Source organism: Canis aureus, chromosome 15, assembly GCF_053574225.1.
Source record: "Canis aureus isolate CA01 chromosome 15, VMU_Caureus_v.1.0, whole genome shotgun sequence".
Lineage (NCBI taxonomy): Eukaryota > Metazoa > Chordata > Mammalia > Carnivora > Canidae > Canis > Canis aureus.
In genome coordinates, this window is record NC_135625.1 from 32,282,920 (window position 1) to 32,302,467 (window position 19,548).

A 19,548-nucleotide genomic window follows, 5' to 3' on the forward strand; every position below is an offset into this window, starting at 1 on the left:
TGCTTTGTGATTTTAGCTTTTCACATCTGACTTAATAAACCAAATAAAGGCAAAGTGAAATAGCAGTACTGGGTTCTCACGTTTCTGTTTACCTTGAACATAAGCCAAGCCTCAGGCAAATGTGGGCATGGTTGATCAGTGATGCCAGTTTGCTCCATCACTTCCTTGAGAAATTATCTACGGTGTCAAAGCTAGCCATGGAGTCTTAGAAGTCTTGTCATCTTGTCATCCTGGATCCCCTACCTCATGCAGCCACAATTACCATCATTGCTTCCTGTCTTCTGTCCTCTAGAGGGGATATCTGTGACTGCCACCTGCCCCTGAGCCCTGGGGCAACATGCTCTGTGCTGCTCTGCAAGCAACTGCCACCTGCCCCTGGGTCCTGGGTCAACATGCTCTGTGCTGCTCTGCAAGCAATATCCTCTTCATCCCCAAACCAATGGTGGAATTCTTTAGATCGAGACAGTTTCTACCATATAGAAAGTATATCTACCATATACTCCTTGAATGCTTGCTTCGCTTTTTGTCTAAAAGATCTCCGTTTTTCTATCTTGCTCTCTGTGTTTATACACTGGCTTAACTGTGTATTTAGGGAATTGATGACAGACATCACAACAACAACGTGCAGGGGCCAGCTCTCCAGCAGGTGCCCTGACCTTGCTCTCTCCAACAGCAGTAAGACAGGTTCTTCTTTTTGAGGGGTTGCTCCAAGTCTTTCTGGAACACATCTTTCAACAAGTGAAATCTCTGCTTAGTGTGATTTATGGAACATACAACAATCTCCCTTCCTTGGTGTTCAGGACCCATGATCATCTGGTCCCTACCTGCCTTTCCAACCTAATCTACCATGAATGCCCTCTCTGAGCCCTCTCAGGAGCAAAACCTTTCTCTTTGTTGTGCTCAGATAAATAAATGCCGGCTGTGTCTGTATTTCTATGCTTCTGCCCAGCTTGGGAATCTCCTCCATGATCTTCTCTACCCATTTGAATCTGATCCATCCTTCAAGTCCTCACTCAGATATTATTTAGCTTGTGATGGGTGCCCTGTGTCCATCCTGTCTCACACTGACCTTTCCTGCTCATTTGGAAATTCTCACATAATTTGAGGGTATGCATAAATAAAAAATTATGGTCTCACAATGCCAGTTAAGAAGAGATGAGCCCAGATGCCTGATGATCTGCTCTCTATGCTCTAATAAAATGAAAAAAGGAATATGAAAATAGAAAGAAATTTCTATTGGGACTGGACCCTAGGAATAGATATTACTTGCATGCCAGAAACTATATAGGATTACAATGTTGTTGGTGTATCCATCAGACATAGTGCAGGTACAGAGCCAAACCAAAGAAAGACAGCTTCACATCTTTCCCTCACAAGTCAGAGAGGAGCCTTGGGGAAGTTAGTGGGTGAGATGTCAGCAGAAACTCTTACTAGAGAATAAGAGCTGGTAATAGTATAAATTTATATCAAACATGTCTCATATGTAAGACATGAAAGGAGTGTCCGACAGTAAACAGATGGAGAACTTTTACCCCTCTTTTTCCTGGGAAAAAACAAAAACCAGTATTAGTCAAGGAAAGGATTCTGCAACAAAGAAGTAGAATAAAACCCTCAAAAAAGACATGAATATGATAACATTTGGGCAAGAGTCATCATGAGAAACAAAGCTATATTTCAGAAACAACCTGCTAGCACCCGCGCAGTCATACCGGAAAGAATCTCCTATTGCTCACGGGCATGAGTGTCTGGCCTTGGGCTTTTACCCCTGTGGAGTTTTGGGAAGGACACAGGAGCTCTCCTTTCCAAACAAACTTCAGCTAATCCCCTCTTTTCAGCCCCACTTCTCACTCCACCCTCTGGCATACTTGCCCTGCCCTAACCTAGAGTTTCTCTGGGCCACTTCAGCTCCATCCTTGACACATGGTGTAGTCTGTAGCCTCCTTCTGCTTCCCATTCTCCAGAAATTTAGTGCAATTTCATGTTCTTGGATTCCCCTTTCCATTATATGAATTGCTGCAGGCTCTAATTTTTCCATTGCTCTACCATCATTTACTGAGGCATCAAAAGTGAAAATAGATGTGGTTTCAGTCTGTCAATCTCATCTAAGAGGCTCTCAAAGTTTTATTCAATTCTTCTCAAGTCACTTTATAGATTTAATAAAGTTTTAATCAACTTATAGATGGATTATTTTAACAAAATAATTTAAAGTTTATTTGGAAGACAATAGGGTAGACCAAACAAGACAATTCTGAAACACAGGAATTATGGGAGAATGGGTTCATTGGCCAGATACTAAAATACTCAGCTACAAAAAATAAGGCAGAATTATTTTTAGTAGATTAGCAGATCAGTGGAACAGAAAAGAAAAAACAGAACACAGGCCTAACTATATACATGAATTTAATTTGTGGTTAAGATATCATTTTAAGGGGCGCCTGGGTGGCTCAGTCAGTTAAGCAACTGCCTTCAGTTCAGGTCATAATCCCAGGATTCTGGGGTGGAGCCCTGAGTCTGCTTCTCTCTCTCTGCTCCTTACCCCTGCTCATCCTCTCCCCCCACCCCTCTCTACAATAAATAAATAAAATCTTAAAAAAAAAAAAAGGTACTGTTTCAAGGATAGCTGGGGGAAAAATTAAGGCTAATGATGACAAACTGGGTGAATCATTTGGAATGAAGATAAAACCAGACTTTACTCTTGTATGATGCTATAGAATACATTTCAAATAAACTAAAAGAGTTAGATGAGAGGACAAAAAACAATAACAAAACAAGACAAATTAAAATTCAGCCAATCTTGGGGTGGCAAAGGCATTAAAAGAGAAAAGAGAAGGAATCCCAAAGGAACAGAACCAATAGTACTGATTACATAAAAATGGAAAATTTCTATGAGCTTAAAACAAAAGCTTTTAAAAGACATAAACCAACCAGATAAAATATCCGCAATCCATATGACACACAAAGAGATAATAGGATTAGTATATAAGACCTTTTAAAAAACAGTAAGAAAACTATGAACACCCCAGGGGATCAAGGGGGTAAAAACACAAATACACAATTTACAAAAGAAGAAACAGAAAATGACCAATTAAGAAGAAACCATGTTCAACCTCTCTACTGAGCAAAGAAACAAAAATTAAAACAAGATATTTTAACCACTAAATCGGCCAACATTTTTAAAAATTAACACCCAGGACATGTTAGAGATGAAGTAAATAGGTGCCCGCACTCATGGCTGGTGTGTGTGTAAAATCCTACAGCTCTTTTGAAGAGAAGAAACATAGTGGCTCTATCTAATCTTGCATGTGTATTTTTTTAATCCTTTAATATATTTCTATTTTGTTTTTTTTTAAGTAGGTTTTTTTTTAAGATTTTATTTATTCATTCATGAGAGACAGAGAGAGGGAGAAAGAGAGGCAGAGAGAGAAGCAGGCTCTATGCAGGGAGCCTGATGTGGGACTTGATCCCTGGTCTCCAGGATCAGGCCCTGGGCCGAAGGCAGGGCCTCAACCGCTGAGCCACCCGGAGATCCCAATATATTTCTATTTTGGTTCCATTAAACCTACATCTAGGAAATTCTCCTAGGAAAAATTTTTTAAAGATTTTATTTGTTTATTAATGAGAGACACAGATAGAGAGAGGCAGAGACATAGGCAGAAGGAGAAGCAGGCTCCCTGCAGGGAGCGCGATGTAGGACTCTATCCCAGGACCCTGGGATCATAACCCGAGCCAAAGGCAGACACTCAACGACTGAGCCACCCAGATGCCCCTCTTAGGGAAATTTTTATAGATGTGCCTAAAAATGTGTGCACAGATATAGATATATAGATAATATAGATATATACTCAATATTATTTGTAATAGCCAATGGTTTCCATATGCCCACAAAGGATTTGTTCAGTTAGCTATTGTGCATCCAAATGGTGGAATATCTCATGTTAATCAGATAATTTTAAATAGTATTTCATGACTTTGGGAAATGTTATCAGTAGACTAGATGAAAAGGCATATTTAAATGTGTATAATATGATCCGGCTTTGTAAAAAGAAATTTAAACACATACATGTTAAAAAAAAGAAACTATACCAAATGTTAATGGTGATCATCTCTGGGTAGTAGCATATGGGTGATTTAAATTTTCTTCCTTATATTTTTATATATTTTCCAAGTTCCCCACAATAAACATATGTCATCTTAAATAAACAGAAAACCTTTTTTTTAATATAATGATTTTCTTAACCAGATTTTAAGTTCCTCTGGGGCATTTTTTTAATTGAACACATCATCCACAATACTGTAATTCCTGTGGCGTTCAGGCCCATGACGTTATTTCAAATGCAGTGGATAATAAAGAAATATTTTTCTGGTTAACAAGACTCCTTCTTGGGATTTTGTTTTCCTTTTAAAAAAAATATGTGGCATATCTTTATAATATTGGATCATCATCTGTTTTTTACATGGGCTTGTGATAAATACTGCTTTCTGCTCTTTGTGCAGCAGAAATAGGGGAACAAACCTATTGTCTGAAAGGGTTAATTTCAGGCACCCTGGCCACCTGTCCAGCATCTGCCATGCAGCCTTCATTTCAAAGGCCTCCAAGGCTCACCAGCTCAGGAAAGGGATTTTTGCTTTACAGTGGATATATACACAAAGGCAGAGCCAATGCAAATAAGAAATTCCCAGTCCACAAATAAACATTTCTTAAGCAACTCAGACAATGAAATGGATGATAGCCTTTTCTCCCAGAACTTTTTTGTAATTATGTTTTTATTGACTTTTCAGAGGAAATGAAAAAGGCTACCATATAATTGGTAAAAAGAAATAGAAGTAATAAACCAAGCCAGAAAGTCTCAAGGAAATGTATACGTAAGGTAAAAGAAGTCTAATATGAAAATCTATTAAATTATGTTGAAGTTATATAATTACCTACATATGCTGGTTTGGCTGTGGAAAGAGCTAGGTGTGGTGCTGAGATATGGAGCTAATGGGAGGGCTCAGGTCTCTTTCCAAATTTGTACATCTCCTGGGTATTTTAAAATGCTCAATTTCAAAAGCAGTTATCAGTACTGAATTCTGAATTCCACATGAAGAGAAGGGTGTGGAGAAGGGTGGATTGTGCATATGCGTGTGTGTATATGTGTGTATGTGTTAACAAAGCACTTAACAAGTTGTCTCATGATAACCTTGCAGCCAAGATGATGAATTAATTACTTGATGAACATACATACACACATACATAAATATTCTCCAAACAATCAGTGGATGGAGGCTCCTTTGGAGTGAAGTGGTCACATACTTTGTATTTTCAACATAATCATTAATGTAGATTCAATTAGTGACTCTAAATGGCTAACCAGAACTATGAGTGGAGGTCAGAGAGGAAGATGGTGAGTCTTCAACTTACACATGTCCTGCTCCCTAATATTTAAATAGGTCTGCTCCTCACCCCCCTTCATATCTACGCTTTGAGCAATCAGACAGTATTTTTTTTATTGGAGTTCAATTTGCCAACATATAGCATAACACCCAATGCTCATCCCGCCAAGTGCCCCCCTCAGTGCCCATCACCCAGTCACCCCAACCCCCCGCCCACCTCCCTTTCCACTACTTCTTGTTCGTTTCCCAGAGTTAGATGTCTCTCATGTTTTGTCACCCTCACTGATATTTTCACTCATTTTTCTCTCCTTTCCCTTTCTTCCCTTTCACTATTTTTTATATTCCCCAAATGAATGAGACCATATAATGTTTGTCCTTCTCCGATTGACTTACTTCACTCAGCATAATACCCCCCAGTTCTATCCACATCGAAGCAAATGGTGGGTATTTGTCATTTCTAATGGTTGAGTAATATTCCATTGTATACATAAACCACATCTTCTTTATCCATTCATCTTTCGATGGACACCGAACTCCTTCCACAGTTTGGCTATTGTGGACATTGCTGCTATAAACATTGGGGTGCAGGTGTTCTGGTGTTTCACTGCATCTGTATCTTTTGGGTAAATCCCCAGCAATGCAATGGGTTGTAGGACAGTTCTATTTTTAACTCTTTGAGGAAACTCCACACAGTTTTCCAGAGTGGCTACACCAGTTCCCACCAACAGTGCAAGAGGGTTCCCCTTTCTCCACAGCCTCTCCAACATTTGTTGCTTCCTGTCTTGTTGATTTTCACCATTCTCACTGGTGTGAGGTGGTATCTCATTGTGGTTTGGATTTCTATTTGCCTGATGGCAAGTGATGTGGAGCATTTCCTCATGTGCTTGTTGGCCATGTGTATGTCTTCTTTGGCGAAATTTCTCTTCATGTCTTTTGCCCATTTCATGATTGGATTGTTTGTTTCTTTGCTGTTGAGTTGAATAAGTTCTTTATAGATCTTGGATACTAGCCCTTCATCTGATAGGTCATTTGCAAATATCTTCTCCCATTCTGTAGGTTGTCTTTTAGTTTTGTTGACTGTTTCTTTTGCTGTACAGAAGCTTTTTCTCTTGATTAAGTCCCAATAATTAATTTTTGCTTTTGTTTCCCTTGCCTTCATAGGTGTATCTTGCAAGAAGTTGCTGTGGCCAAGTTCAAAAAGGGTATTGCCTGTGTTCTCCTCTAGGATTTTGATGGATTCTTGTCTCACATTTAGATCTTTCATCCATTTTGAGTTTATCTTTGTGGATGGTGTAAGAGAATGGTCTAGTTTCATTCTTCTGCACGTGGCTGTCCAATTTTCCCAGCACCATTTATGGAAGAAACTGTCCTTTTTCCAATGGATAGTCTTTCCTGCTTTGTCGAATATTAGTTGACCATAGAGTTGAGGGCCCATTTCTGGGTTCTGTATTCTGTTTCATTGATCTATGTGTCTGTTTTTGTGCCAGTACCACACTGTCTTGACGACCATAGCTTTGTAGTACAACCTGAAATCTGGCATTGTGATGCCCCCGGCTCTGGTTTTCTTTTTCAGTATTCCCCTGGCTATTCGGGATCTTTTCTGATTCCACACAAATCTTAAGATGATTTGTTCCAACTCTCTGAAGAAAGCCCACAGTTTTTTGATAGGGATTGCATTAAATGTGTAAATTGCCCAGGGTAACATTGACATTTTCACAATATTAATTCTTCCAATCCATGAGCATGGAATATTTTTCCATCTCTTTGTCAATCAGACAGTATTCTTGATGGGAGAGTATTATACCCCACAGATACTGAGGTAGAAAAAGGGTTAAGACCTGCTGACATTGACAAAAATAGAAAAGGCAAGCTCATCTAATCTTTGCATAAATTATAGATAACATTTTGATGACAGAATCATGCCATAAGCTGATCTTGACAGGATGAAATGAAGAGATGAATATAAGAAGAAAACATCTAATAGGGATAAAAGTCAGGCCCTGACCCTGGGCCCAAAGATCAATAGCAAAAACATGGGGTGGGTGGTGGATAAGTTAAGTAGTGATTCCTGTGAAAAGTGACCACGGGGTTCAGGTACTATGGTGCTAACCAGAAATTCAGTCCTAAGCTCCATACACAGACGTAAGAGAATTTAGAATGAATGGATTGGCATACTCTCTTCTGTCCTGGTCAGAGCACAATCAGATGGCTGCATCTGGTTCTCTGGGTGCCACCTTTCCAGGGGATACCGACCAACATAACTAGGTTCAAAGAGAGTGAAAGAGTTCTGATAGGTCTTATATCACAGCACAAGAAGAAAGGAATGACCTAGAAGGAAATGGGAGGGCTTGCGTTGTCTTCCAAGTTTAGAAGACTCCTTGTCCAGATTGGTCAGGGTCCCATCCTCTGTGTTTCTATATCATAGTATGCAAGTTTATACATGTTTCTAATATGGTAGAAATTTATATTAATTTCCTCCCACAGGATTGTAGGCTCTGCGAAGACAAAGACCATGCCTTATATTCCTTGTCTCAGCATATAATAGAGTCTCAGTAAATGTTTTTTGACCAGGAAGAAGAGACACTAGACTGGCTCCTAGAGGTAGGCAGAGCGATGGCCAACAGTTGGAAACTGTAACAACACAAGATTGCTAACAGCTGTTAGGTGAGGGGTTGAATGAGATGAGACAAGGAAGGAATGCCTTCAACCACAAACTAAATGCCCACTTAGCAAGGAAAGAGGACTTCAATATTCAGATGGGGAGTAGGAGCAAATGATCTTTAAGGTGGCACTTTCTGAGCCTGTGACTTGTGATTCACTCAAGAGTGTGCACCATTCTTCTTTTAAAAGGCAACATGCTGGGATGCCTGGGTGGCTCAGCGGTTGAGCATCTGCCTTGGGCTTAGGGTGTGATCCCAGGTCTGAGGATTGAGTCCACACTGGGCTCCCTGCGAGGAGCCTGTGTCTCCCTCTGTCTGTCTCTACCTCTCTCTGTGTGTCTCTCATCAATAAATAAATAAAATCTTTAAAAAAGAAATAAATAAAAGGCAATGTGCTGCCAAGAAGAGCTAAAGTGCTTCCAGAAACAGATGGAGGCCCATTCTGGTTTCTTTTGCCAGAACCTTATGGAGAAGCTATAGGTCCTAGTCCTGAGGTATAATGTCAGATGAAGAAGGACCACCATATAATTAAGTCTATAATCACATGTCTTTTTTCTGGTTGACAGGTCTTCATTTGACTAGGTAGTTATCTGAACTCTCCCTTTGACCTCATGTGTTCCCAACTCAGATTGTCTAGCTTAAGCTGATCTCCTTTCTCTTCCCTTCCTTGAGCCTCAGTCACAAAATTTCCAAAGTGGGCTGCTAGCTCAATTTTGACTTGCGATCTTCCTTGCCTGCCAGCTTCAAGTCTCTATTCTGGATGCTTCATAGGGCCCTATGGATTGGGTCACAGTAGGAAGGACCACAGAGGGGCTACTACACTTAGCACCCTGGCCTCAAGTGTATGGGGACTGGGGGTACAAGAAGTGGCTCTGGCAGAGGGGAGGTACATGCTAGCTTGTAGTCCTCAGCTCCCTCAGGGCAGGGCAACAGCACTGTCTCCTCTGCGGGACCACCACAGTGCACCACTATGGGGCCACTTCCATGTGCACAGCCTGTGTGGCCTTATGTGGGCCAGTAGCTCTGACTCTGGGCACCCGGGGAAGGCAGCAGCCCAATGGGAAGAGCCCAAGTGTAGATGGCCACCAGATGGCAGGAGGAACTTTCCAGGCAGCAGCTGGGTCACAGCGGGCCCTTTGGGGATATGCCTGTATTTCCTCAGTGGGCTCCTGGTTTTGAGTATCCCTAGGCTGCCTCCAATGCCCCAAAGAGTAAGAGAAGAGTTATCAAGAACTTTAACAATTCTAGGAATCCTACTCCATGGGTGCAGGGCCCAGGGGAGCCTGCAACTACTCCCCATCTACTCCCTCACCAGTTCCATTCTTGACTTGGTATTTATTTATTTATTTATTTATTTATTTATTTTTTTGACTTGGTATTTAGATGAGAAATATCTAGAGGGCAGTTGTCAGTTACCAGATGTGGGAGCCATTGGAGCTCTCTGAGGCCAAAAGCAAACCAGGGTCCTTCCCAGAGACTTGAGATGAGCTCACGTGTTCCATGCCAGGCAGCTTTTGGCATTTGCAAGGAGCACTTAAGCCTTATACACACAGTCATAGATTAGTGTTGGCTGGAAAAGAAATGTATAGATGGGCTAAAAGGAGACTTTACAGGCCAAGGATCCAATAGGAAGTAATTACTTGCCCAGTTCTCAAACTGTAAGTCCATCAGTTAACTTCTAAACACATCTATTCTGTCTGCACCCGCTTATTTCAAAAAAAATCCCATTACATGATTTCTGAATGGCCCACATGCTTCTTAGCCAGGTCACAGACCGCTAACTCTCTCCCTCTCTATATCAAGAGAGAAAAGTACTCCCACCCCCCAAGTGAGCTGCTCTGGGATTAGGTGAATGGCAGAGATAAACCCTGATTCATTTTAAATAGGATGCAGGGATATATCCAGACTGATCTCAGCCAGACACAGAGTGTGTGCGTGTGTGTGTGTGTGTGTGTGTGTGTGTGTGTGTGTGTTGTGATGGGAGGTTAGCAGGAAAGTCAGGCTGTGGGGATCTGGAGGATTTGAGAATTTCTGAAATAATATATACCAAACCATTTACTGTGATTCCACGCTGCCCCCTAACAGCCGCTAACCTCAAGCTGCCTCACCACCCAGAACCCATCTCTTCATTGAGCAACAGGGAATGGTTATGGCACCAACAGACACCATGCTGCTCTTCATTATCAAAGGAAGGAGACTGAGTCTTCCTCATTGATTTACGGAGATGTTGTGTTTCTGAAAAAGCCACCTGATGGGAATAATCCCCCACCCAGAGGCACCATAGTGGCCTGGAGAGAACTTGGGCTTTGAATTTTAAGAGATCCAGCTCTGTGACTTCTGTGAAGTTGGCATCATAACACAAGACTGTTATATATATGAGATAACATGTACACTACCTACCACATAGTGGGCACTCCACAATATTTCTTTCCTCTCCAGGATGGAGGCAGCAGGTGTCTAACATCCTAGAGTTTCACACTTTCCTTCTATTTGTTTTTGGAATAATCCTTCATTTGGGACCCCAGTTTTGAGGAAAACTGATTGTCCTTTTCCAACTCCTCCTGAATTTAAATAAGTACCCTCTGTCACTGCTTAAGAACCAATATCATCTCTATAATATAATTCTTTGCCCTAGGGTATAATGCCAGAAAGCAGGTGGAACTAATAATTTCTGTGTACACTTTTGATTGCTGAGATTATTTTATGTACTTCCTCATATGTTCTCTTATTTAGATTCATGGTACCAGAAATCCACATGGATTTACCTCAATTACGCATTTCCTTTTCCTACTTGCAAATCAGACTTTATGCTACGTTAATCTCGGGGAAAGGATTGTTCATTCATTCATTAGTCTACTTACTCACTCACTCATTAATTCAACATGCATTCATTGACCCTTTGCCAGACCTGGGTCAAGCGCTGGAGACATATAGATGAATCAGGTGGTCACTGCTCCTCAGTCAGCCAGGGAAGAAGTGTATTTTTACCAGTACTTGACAACAGGGTAAGTCCTCTGGCAGAGGTACAGGAGGGGTTACCAGGAAAGGAAGGAGCCCAGGGGTTCTTCCCAGAGATGTCAGGGAAAGCTGCAACAAAGAAGTATGAAAGCTAAACCATGGAGGTCAAAGTTGGAGTTGGTCAAGCACATGGGTTTGGTAAAGGGCATTTCAGACTGTCAGGACCTCCTGAGGAAAATCAGGGAGGCATGTAAGTGCACAGTAGATGCAGGGAACGAACAACAGGGAGCTTCCAAATTCATTTCCAAGGATCTGGAATGGCCAACAGTGTGAGCTCCCTAAAGAAATAGTGTGGAAAATATATCTATCCTAATGGGCCTTTGAATAGATTTTGTATATTTGTAAACAAAGATAAATATTGGGCAGCCACCATATTATAGCCAATTACACGTGTCATGCACATATGCAGGACCATTTAGACCCCACAACAAACCTGGTAATGAAATATTAGCTTCCCACTTACAGCTGAATTTCCTCTGGCCCCCAGATAGTAAGTAGTGAAATCAGACTCTTCAATACCCAAAGTCCAAGTTCTGAAGCTTCCCACCACAACCCTGTTAGAAGCAAGTGCCCACCATTTGCCTTTGTATTGTGTTTGAAATGCAGGTTTTTCTGCTTATGTAAGCTGATGCCAGAACAGACAAGCTTCAAGCAAAATACCATTGTGGTTCTGCTCAACAATGCCAAGGTGAAATCTACAACATTCAGTTTGCTCAGATAGATGCAAAAAGAAAAAAAATAGAGCAGGATTTTTTGGGCAGAGGGAAATGTGTAACTTCAATAATTAACCCCAAAGAGCAAATTTTTGGATTACAATTAAATCCTCATTTGAAATAACACATTTCTTATGAAAATAGAAAATCACCTCCTCTTAGGTTTCTACAGATCAAATTAGCTATGGAACGTGAATGTTTGGGTTCTTTAAAAACATTAATGACAACAAAATCAACTTTCAAATATCTACTTGCATGGGAAAGCCTGCATGCCTCGAAAGGTTACTACCAGATACCATGTTTCACCTATACTTCTCATGGCTATGAATTGAACAGGTGTAGGCATATTTATTTAGTATACAAATACAGGTCATAGAACTGGAAAAAAAAACAGGCATCTAGGTGTATGATACAGATGGATATGGTCCAGGGGCAGGTACATACGATCAATGAAACTTTATGAGAGACTCAGAAGGTCATATCTTAGGATCTGTCAGGGACATCTGGCAGTTCTTCCGTAATGAGGTTCTGAGGCTAAGGACCAGGATAAGACACTAGATATACCAACTTTTAAGGTTCAGTATTGGGAGGCAGACCTGACTGATAATAAAGGCCCAATGTGGCATGAAGATCAAACCCCAGTGAAATTAAAAACCCAGCCACACAGCTCAAGAAAACTCTCAGAAGGGGGGGTTTCAAGAAGAAATGGTGTATTTTAAGCAGAGTCCATAGATGGGAAATTGGAGTTTTAACACTTTCATCATCCAAGCTCACCTGAGGTTTTCCAACCCCACTAGAACTAAGTAATTTGGTTTGAACACTATCCTGTGGAAACCATCCCAAATATTGTGAGGAATTCCTAAGAGGCTCTCGGGTTCCCAGGGCCCCTGCTTCCATGGTATACTGGATAATCTTTAGAATGCTCTCCAGGTCAATGTCCCCTGCATCTCCATCTATCCCTTGTCCCAAGTATCTGACATGCACAGGCTACATCAATGGACTCCCCTATTTTTTGGCTTCCAGTTGAGTTTGGCCAATGGGAGGGTTACAGGACATCAAAGAGTCAGAGAAGGATGAGGTCAGGGCAGTTATTCCCCCTCCTCCTGGGAGCCCTCTCTCAGGGCTGCTAACCTACAGTGACAGCTACAACCTTCTGGTTATAGGAATTACTCCTTCCCCTTATCCCTTCAGGCCTTGGGATGGAAACCATTCTCCACTGCTGCTGGTTCCAGGGCACATCGCCATCCCGGCTTGGTTCCCCTTCACTCTGCCCATTCCCTTTACTAAACTCTCCTCTCTTACCTAGTTTGAGGAGGCCATCTGTTACCAGTCAGTACCTCAAGGATACATGCGGTATTGCCTCTGTATGTAAAACTCAGTCCTTCTTTGATTTTTGTAAGAAACCTATACTGGCGAATAACAGTTATCTGTGCAGTAAACTTCACAGGTTTAATTTGAGGGCAATCTCATTCAACTCACAAGTGACCTAGACCAGTCCATAGACAGGACTTCAGGCTCTGAGGAGGGGCACTTGAAAGGAGTTCCTAACTTAGGTCTCAGACCAAAGCAGAAACCTAAGCACAGACTCAGATTTGAAAACCAAGGCATAGGTGAGGCCCAACTCCTGGGAAGTATTGCTGAGGAGGAATGGAAGGTGCAACTGTCAAACCACAGGAGAGGTGAGTGGCCACCATCAAAGCCTTGTCCTGGTCAGATGAAGCACAGGTGACAGGGTGTTGAGGACAGCTCCCACTCAAGTAGTTGAGTCAAGGTTGATCTGAGAACTTGAGTCTTGCAGTGGGTCACTCATCGTGGTAACCAGAGAATTCAATATGGGAAGTGAGGGTGGGGCTGACCCACGGTCCCCTTCCATGGAGGCATGAAACTGTTAAGTTTGTGTTATTGAAGAAACTAAATTATGTCATCCAAGACTGAAGAAGGAATAAACCATGACCAAGATATATTTAACATAATGAAGTGTGGGGATGTGTGGGGGGAAAGCTTTGATATTAATAAACTACCATAAATTTCTTCTGATTCCCATTTTAATATTACTATCAAATAGAAAAGAAACAACATAAGGCAAGTGCATTCATGCTTTTGAAAACTGTAATTGAAGAAAAACTTGCTGTGGATATTAATCTCAAGGAGACAAAAATGAGCACCTTACTTTTTCCAAAATACTTTCAGATATATTATCTAATATCAGATATGTTACAGAGGCAAAATGGAGGATTGGCTAGGTTATGTGAGCCACTTCAAATGAAGAAATAAGAAGCCATGTTATGAGGAAAACATCCCAGTCTCTAATACCAGAATAACAATTTTACCACTGTGGCATGTGCCATCAGCCCTGGGTGGAGGTGAAAACCCCAAAAGCTGAGCACTCATTGAATCTTGGTTTGACAGGGAAGAAACAAGGCAGGGCTGGCCCCCAACTCCCCACCACCTCATGCCATCCAATCCTTTTTGGTTTTCCTCAGTATTACCACCCACAGTTACAGGGGGTTAGTCATCCCAAATTATAAAGAATTGGAATTGGTAATGTATCACATATGATTAACTTACCAGCTAATGACATTACAATTTACTTATCAAATTTACCACACACAAAAAAACAGACTTGAATAAATGATCTAATTATTTACCAGCAAATATCAGTCTTCAAAATTAACTAAGCCAAATGAATTGTTGTGGTCGTGCACCTACCTAAGTAATGTCCTAGTCTGCTCAATCTTTCCAAATTTAAATTAAATCAGTGATATACTCTCAATGACCACAGGGAATAAACATGTCCTCATTAATCTCTAGCTTAATCACTGAAAATTAAATATAATAATGTTACACACTTTAAAAATCATCTTTTACATTGGTAAACTCTCCAAACATCATGGAGAGCAAATAGTCAGATAACAAACATCATTAAGTGGCCATAATTTTTATTCCTCTATAAGTAATTCAACTCCATATTAATTAACTAGCAAACAAATAAAATACTTAGGGTGGGTAAGCAGCAAAGCAGTAAAATAATTGTGGATACTTTGAAAGTCTGCTTAAATAAAGAAGAAGAGCTGGGACCCCTCAAGATAATACCTCTTTTGATCTATACTCCTTTATCACGACCTCTGATGAACCAGGCCTGAACTTCAGTGTGGTAGGCAGTTGGTGATTCATAGCTTGTAAACAGTAGGGTTGATATTAAGGAGCTTAGAATTTGCTGAGCAGTGGTTCGAAACAATAATCTCCTAGGCTCTACCTAGGAGAAGAGCAGACTCCTGGGAAGAGAGCCTGAGCTCCCTCTTCCTTTTATGGTTCAAAATTACCGAGACTGCCAGACACTGTAGGGTAACAGTCACAAAGGTAGAAATTAGGAAAAGGCTGTAGGAAGTCACTTGGTGTGCTGGTCTGAATTCTGTTCAGCCAAGACTCACTGCCTCCCCTTCACACTGTAAGAGTAACATATTTCCCTTTGGTGTTGCTGTGGACATGGTCATGTGACTTGCTTTGGTCAATGGAATGTTAGCAGAAGCTGAAAATATGCTCTCCCATTTGGGCTTGCCATCTTCCACTTCTGCATGAGATGGCCATGCCCTTGGTGATTTACTGACCCAAAAGAATGACAGCCATGTGGAGCAGGCCTGAAACCAACCTGGAAACTGGAGCCAAGCCAAAAGGAGCCAACTTACATAAGTCAAACCATAGTTGACTTGTAGACTTAAGAGCTTATTGCCGGTGTTGTATGTCACCAACATTTTGTGGTTATTAGTTATGTATTAATAATTGTGTGAAAAAGGAATAATTCAGAATGTGGAGGAAAAGGAGACAGGGCATATGAATTTTGAGGGCCAAGCACTGAGGGGGAATGGTGGTTCTGGGATTTAAGAACCCCAGCACCCGAAACCATCCCCTGTGGTTAGTCATCATGGGGACAGGCTTATCACCCCCCAGGAACTGGCTGAGTGAGTGAAAGGCAATGGCTGCGACTCTAAAGAGGTGTAACTCTGGGATCTCACACCTTTGTGGGGTTCACCTTCTGCCACCCATCACACATGACATTATAGATCTAGAAGGCACATTAAGACTGGTCAGGATAGCTGCCCAGTGAGAAAAGGGAACAAGCTACATCTCTTCTAAGACTCGGGCAGCAGTATTTTCTAAAGGTGAAACAGAGTTCTGGGCATCAGCAATGATGTGAGAATAATTAGTACTCATCTTTGGACATCTAAGAATTCTAGAATATGCCATTGAGGAAGTTCTAAGAATGGGGTTGTGTATGATGGGTCTCCTGCCAATCTGGGGGGTTTAGACATCTTGTTGCTTTGTTTTGGGATGCTTCTTGGGAATGACATTATTTATCACCACAGTTGGTGATGTGTGGGTGATCAATAATCCTGATCAAAAGGAATATGATAGCCTGAAATCCAAAAGAAACCCAGGTAGACCACACATACACACCACCATCACTAACTTTGGGCTCTTCCTCTTCCCCTCACGGAGTCCCCTTTTCTAGAACCCACTATTTGCTAGAACTCACTATTTGCCTATTTCCTTCCATTGTGAAAAGCCTACTTATGAATTCATATACTCAGTAGATTTGCTTCTGAGGCACTGTATATATATATATCATCAAATACTGGGAAATAGGGTTTCCTTTTGAAAATTATACTGTAATTTGGGGCTTTGAGTTTCAGCTAATCATTAGAAATCTTGTCTTGATGAAGTAGTTCTAATCCAAATATTGTCAGCATGGAGAAAAGAGCTTCTTACAAATTTTCTATTTGAATATGACTTCCAATTCTTGAGAGAACACATTTTTTGAGAAATGGAAATACCTTTCTCACGAAGAATCTACTACCCAAAATTTGCTACAATGGTTTAAAAAATTGTTTTTCTTTTTCCCTTGGCAAATACCAGTATGGAAATAACGTTTAGCGTCATCGATAATCTATGGACAGTTGAACCTAAAATATTATTGCTTAGACACAAAGAAATGAGCTTTGTGTTTCTTCAACACATTTTTTGCTTAACTGGAGGCTGTACTGGGGCTTCCCAGAGGACAAAAGCCAATAGAATGTGTACGTGTAGAGAGAGGTGTATTTTAAGGAATTGGCTCATGTGATTATGAGGTAGGCAAGTCTAAAATCTGCAGGTTGGAGACATAGGGAAGAGTTGATGTTGTAGCTCTAGATCAAAGGTAGTCAGGATCCGAATTCCTTCTTCCTCAGGGTACCTTGGTCCTTTTCTCCTTAGATTCTTCAACTGCTTGGAAGCTTTCTCAAAGTCTGCAGATTTGTTAATCACATCCCTCCCCCCGCACACACAAAAAAAATACCTTCACTGTAACATCTAGATTTGTGTTTGACCAAAAAGCCGGTACCATGGTTCAGCCAACTTGACATATAAAATTAACCATCATAGAAGCAAAAGATGATTTTTGAAAAATAATTGGCAAAAGCTGTGCATAAGATACATCATAACAAGCAACCTTCCCATATCACACACATACTTTTGTAGCTAACAATGTTTTTCATTTTTTAACAAAAATATCTGGCTTTTTGTTGAAATGGTTTGATAATCCTAAGAAACATTACATTCCTCACACTGGAAAATGTATGTATTCTTACATATACAAGCTTGCTTATATTAGTCAATCCATAAATCTCCTGCGTTATGAAACCTTGGCTTAAAGAAGTCATGGCTGTGCAAAAAATGAGATAGCATCAAAGAAAACATTTTTTTAAAGATTCTATTCATTTATTTTGAAAGAGAGCAAATGAGAGAAAGCATGAGAAGGGGAAAAAGGCAGAGGGAGAAACAGAAAGCTCCTGACAGGGGAGCCTGATGCTGGACTCGATCCCAGGACCCAGGGATCATGACCTGAGCCGAAGGCAGACATTCACTGACTGAGCCTTCCAGGAGCCCAAGAAAAACATTTTTTTATAGATCACTATACCAGTGGGAAGACAACCCAACTGTTTAACATCTTAGAGACAGAAATGACTTCAACCTGATTCAATAACCTTTTAAATGTGGGAAGAAATGTAATCACCTTATCAAACAGTAAAAAGAAAAAAAAAACGGTACGGTGTTGATTAAGAAGTAACTATTAGAAATTACAGCAGGCAAAGGAGAACTTTTGATTTAAGCACAACCTAAAAATTCTCCTTCGCTCGTTGAAGCTACTCTACCAGGTTCTGGAGTCTGGCCAGATGTGGGTCAGAATCTGAGCCCCACCGTCTGTCTGCTTTCTGACCTTGAGCAAGGACTTCACATTTTCTCAGTCTCACTGTCTTCTGCAACACTGGGATGATAATGCTTACTTCGCAGTGGTCTTGAAGAGTTAAATGAGATACTACCTGAAAGTGACGAACACACTCTGGATATATAAAAAGTATTTGATAAATGCTAGCTATCTTTGGGTTCATTTTGTTCTCATAAGATATTAATCGCACCGACCACACTGATAGTGCAAAACCAAATCACACTGATGCTATTAATTGGAGATGAGTCACACCGTCTGCATCTCTTAGCCACTGGCAATTTCCTCTCAGGTACTCTGTCTGCAGTTGGGACCTTGGCGCACTACGTAAGCAGTGCCTTGCTGGTGACCATGTGGCTTATGTGGCAGTTCTGGTGAAATGAAGAGGCAGTTATCGCTTCTCTATCCAGTTATACTTTTACAAACAAAATTAAGATATTGAAACATAAGGTCTTAAAAAGAGTGGAATACCTTGTGCCAGTAAAGAGTACATTGAAACAACATAAGTGGAATGAGATTTTTTTTAAATAAGCACATGAGAACAATTTACCTGTCTTATCAACCCTTACACTTTTGTCTCTTTAGTTTTCCATCTGATCCAATTAAAATGTGCCTTTCTAGCTCACCTGAGCACTTATGGCATCCAAGGGTTTAAGGATGACTCTGGGATTTCCAGCCAGCTGCTCTCTACCTTTTGGGATCACTCACGGTTTAGGTACGCTGTGATCACCGTGTGATTCATCAGCTGATAGAGCTAAGCAAAGGAAAGACTCATTCTGCTTGTTTTGCTTATCCTTCTGGCTACCCATCCCCCTTCCCCACATAACAGAAGCAGAGGGAGGAGAAAAAGTTACACAACAATGCTAAATTTGGAAATGACTTTTTTTCATTGAGAAGGGAAACATTTTCCACTTTTGAAAGGAGTCAAGAAACCTCTCTAAACAACAAGATTGTGCTGATAGGTTTTTTTTTTTTTAAGATTTTATTTATTCATTTATTTGAGAGAGAGATAGCGAGAGAGAGCACTAGCAGTGGGGACGGGCAGAAAGAGAGGAAGACAAGCAGACTCCACACCGAGCAGGGAGCCTGATGTAAGACTCGATCCCGGGACCCTGAGATCATGACCTGAGCTGAAGGCAGACGCTTCACTGACTGAGCCACCCCAGTGCCCCCTGGTAGTTTTTCCTATAGGGACTGAGAACTTGGTGTACAGGGATGGGTTAACCATAGTTTTATTTCCACAGGATCGAAAGAGCCCCTGGTGACTGGGAAGCTATAGATGTCCTCAGTCTCTGGGGCAAGGGACCAAACAGGCAAACCCTATTCCTGCAGGCCCTGAGAGTCAGTAGCCCTAAGCTTGGCCTTGGGACACCGGCCCTGGATCTGAAGGAGAAACATGATGCAAGAGCAGAGTCCAGTGTCCATCCAGTCCTCCTTGGGTTGTCCACTCAGAGGCTTGTGCCAGAAACCTCAGCAGAAAGGGGGAGAAGAAGAAAGGTGGGAAGGGGCCAGAGAGAGCCCTCAT

The 19,548-nt window shown here is 41.2% G+C and overlaps 1 protein-coding gene across 4 annotated transcripts in view; it reads right to left on the minus strand.

Annotated features, from left to right (window-relative positions):
• LOC144284463 (uncharacterized) overlaps positions 1–19,548 on the minus strand; it is a 208,203-nt gene that overhangs the window by 83,521 nt on the left and 105,134 nt on the right. The window lies entirely within an intron of this gene.